Source organism: Cebus imitator, unplaced genomic scaffold (assembly GCF_001604975.1).
Source record: "Cebus imitator isolate Cc_AM_T3 unplaced genomic scaffold, Cebus_imitator-1.0 Scaffold349, whole genome shotgun sequence".
NCBI classification, from domain to species: domain Eukaryota; kingdom Metazoa; phylum Chordata; class Mammalia; order Primates; family Cebidae; genus Cebus; species Cebus imitator.
This window is the reverse complement of record NW_016107664.1, coordinates 1,160,760-1,164,533: the sequence shown is the minus strand read 5'-3', so window position 1 is coordinate 1,164,533 and position 3,774 is coordinate 1,160,760. Positions and strand designations below refer to the sequence as shown.

General features: G+C 39.9%; 1 pseudogene; it reads right to left on the bottom strand.

Moving 5' to 3' along the window:
- Positions 1-2,147: 2,147 nt before the first annotated feature.
- Positions 2,148-3,473, bottom strand: LOC108287623 (annotated as a pseudogene).
- Between the last annotated feature and the right edge of the window lie 301 nt (positions 3,474-3,774).

Below are 3,774 nucleotides of genomic sequence, written 5' to 3'. Positions count from 1 at the left end.
AAAGGGTTTCACCATGTTGGCCAGGCTGGTCTCAAACTCTTTACCTCGTAATATGCCTGCTTTGGCCTCCCAAAGTGCTGGGATTATAGGTGTGAGCCACTGCACCCAGCCTGAAAAATATAACGATTTAATGAAGCAGCAGAAGTTGGCTCCCAGAAACCCTCGAAAACAAGCCACTTTTAATTTTTGCTTTTTCAATGAGATCATTATTTAAGTGAGAGTTAAGCAATCTACTGTGTTCAGTGCAGGTCTAACCCTATCAATGAGTGAGCTAATCACATCCTAGAGAAACATTTACTTTTCCACTATTAGTAGTCTTTAACATGAAACAGCTAACAATAAGCACCTCTATAAGGAAAACTGAGATAATCTGAAAAGTTTTAGGACTACTAAGGTAAATCTGAAACCTGAAGTATACATACAATCATTTCTGTGCAGAGAAATTACTAAGTATATCTCCTAAGAAGTGTTTCATATTATTACATTAAAAATATTTAAGTTTTTAATCTCTATATTTATTCATTCTGGTAACCTGAAAGTAAACACAAAGTTTCTGGAGCAGAGATCAGAGTTATAATTACTTAAGTCAAGAAATAACACCATTTCCCCATACCTAATACCCTATAAACAATGCAATAAAAACCCATTGATTGGTAAGGGTTGAACCACAGGAGAAGAATCCCAAAATTCTGAATCTGTAAATTTATACAGGATAACTGCCCAGCTGCCACCTTCGCCTAAGAAAGAGAAAGAAAGCTAATCTACCTTTGGTAAGCAAACTCTCCTTGGGAAGAAAAGGGGAAGATCCCTGAGTTTCTACCCTTTGGAACATAAATGTCTCCAGGAGAAGGTAAGATAAGCATTACTGGGTTTATAATCTTGGAATGTTTCCAGTGCTCTAGGTTTTATATCCCTTAAGTCATCTTTTAACTTCCAAAGCTTGTCCTTTAACCTAGGTTCTACTTTTCTATGCTCAGAAAGCCCTAACCATGCAGAAACATGAAAATGAAAATATTTACCCATTCCTTTCTTTCTTTTTTTTTTTTTTTTTGAGACAGAGACTTGCTCTGTCGCCCAGGCTGAAGTGCAGTGCTGCCATCCTGGCTCATTGCAACCTCTGCCTCCTGAGTTCAAGCGATTCTCCTGCCTCAGCCTCCTAAGTAGCTGGGATTACAGGTGTGTACCAACATGCCTGGCTAATTTCTGTATTTTTAGTAGAGACAGGGGTCACCATGTTGGCCAAGCTGGTCTCGAACTCCTGACCTCAAGTGATCTGCCTGCCTTGGCCTCCCAAAGTGCTGGGAATAGAGGCGTGAGTCACCATGCCCAGCCAATATCTGCTTCTTAATAATAATACATAGTAAAACTAACCATAGATTTCTATTTGCAGCACTTGTTAATCCCTGACACCTACCTAAAATAGTGGCTTTCAAATCTTTTCTGCAGAGCCTTGGGAATTCCTCAGTGGTGCCCTCAGAAGCCTCTTTAGTGGTGGTAAGTGGGTAGAGGGGTAGTTAAAATAGGAGTACAGTGAGCAAGGTTCTGGGATTCCAGTTCCTCCTTTAAATGCAGCCCATTTGCTCTTGCATATTGGGCTTCCAAGTGTAGTTTTTTTTAAGACAAGGCACTAAAGTCTTAGGTATCCTAGTCCAGGCACAGTGGCTCATGTTTGTAATCCCAATTTTTTGCACTGGCCTCTGCTATCTACAAATAGTAATGCTCTATGCTACCACTAACAGTATTTTTGCAATCCCTTTGATAAATCCTAGTCCACTATTTTAGTTCTGAATAATAGATGTGTATTTTAATTTTTAAGGTAGATGGTAAACTTTCCTAGAGGGCTTGTGAGATTTCATCTTACGGGGCAAACGTTGTTCACAATGTTATACTTCACTTCTTGAGGTAGAGTTAAAGAATTTGAACAACTGAATAGCAAAGATTCGTAGGCAATGAAAGTGGCCTAAGATGTAATTATGTTATTTGCCTTTCCTTTAGACCAGAGTATCTTTGCACTTGGCCCAATGGAAAACAGGCTAAAAAGCCTGAAAATAGGTCAGGTGCCATAGCTCACACCTATAATCCCCCCCCAAAAAACCATAATATTTAAAAACAGTAATATTTTAAGAACTATAATTTTTTTTTTAAATTTTTAAGCCTGAAAACAAAATGTTCTACACCCAACTCTCAGAGCATTTTACTAGGTTTTTCACTAGGCATCTTTAAAAGCATTTTAAGCAAAATACTAATTGCCCAAAATGCAAAACAGTGTCAAGGAAAAGCTCTGCTTTCTCATAACACTTTTTCAATTCCATTACATTATATTCACATCTTTTGCCAACTAGGGTGAAGAGCTTTGAACGGGTTTAAAGAGTGCAGACTGCACTTTTGTTAATATTATTGCCCTCAAAGCAAGTTCTCCATGCTTATATTTCCCATGTTGAGAAGTACAAGTACTATATTTGTCATCTTCAATCTTTGCATTACCAGAGTTCCTCTTTCTCCATCTTGTTCTAAAGGATGAACAAAAGCTTGAGATATACATTTCAAAATACAAACTGCAGCACAAAGGTCCCCAATGTTCACCCGAACTGTATCCACTTTTCACCATACACAGCACACGCCAGATAATGCTTTGGTAAAGCATTTCACATCCTGAGTACACTGTACAGCATGAGCTGTTATAGGTGTACACAGACACGTCTCATCTCCTGTAGGCAAGCTGGATGAAGGTTCTAGTTTCTCTTCTTGGATCCACCCTTTTTCCAAATGGCTAATCTGCTACAATAATATCCACAGAGCCAGTTCTCAATGGCAGATTGCAGATATCCCATTGAACAGCATCTGTGGGCAAGCTTCCAGATGGTTAGCCTTTTTATATTTGACTCTTGGTCAATAAAGATGCAATGTTGTTTACTGCTCTATTCACAACTGGGGGTTTATTATCACCAGCAGTATGATAAACATGAACACATTCAGTAGCCCCTCTATTAGTATTGCCCCTGTTCCACACATTGGATCAACTATTGTAACTAAGGTAGAGGACCACAGAAGCTGGGTATCCCAGGGGCAAGAGCTGATAGGTCCAAAATGTTGATAGGTACAAAAGAGTTCATAGGTCTAAAATGTGTGATACGTCTTCAGGGGAGACTTACTTTCGTCAATGCAATGCCCACAATGATTTCATCATCATAGATATTCAAAGGAATTGCAATATCAAAGTTGTTTGTGTTGGCCTTCCACTTAAAATAGTCTTGAAAGTCACCCACAGAATCTCTTCCAGCCTCATTTGAGGTAAAGCAATGTTTCTCTCTTACTCTGTTGCACATGACTCTAAACTTTACACCTGAAGCTTGGTTTCTTCTTTTTTGCTTTCATCAGTCTCATCTTTGCAAGATGCCAAATCATTACCTACTAATGCTGCTACCTCCTTTGATGGCTGGATTTTCACAATAATCTAAGATGTGTGAATCTAAAACATTGGAGTGGCCGGGCACAGTGGCTCATGCCTGTAATCCCAGCACTTTGGGAGGCCGAGGAAGGTGAATCACCTGAGGTCAGGAATTGGAAATCAGCCTGGCCAACATGATGAAACCCTGTCTGTATGAAAAATACAAAAGTTGGCTGGGCGTAGTGGCGGGTGCCTATAATCCCAGCTACTCAGGAGACTGAGGCAGGAGAATTGTTTAAACCCAGGAGGCGGAAGTTGCAGTGAGCCAAGATCCTGCCATTGCACTACAGTCTGAGAGACAAGAGCGAAGTGGCTCATGCCTGTAA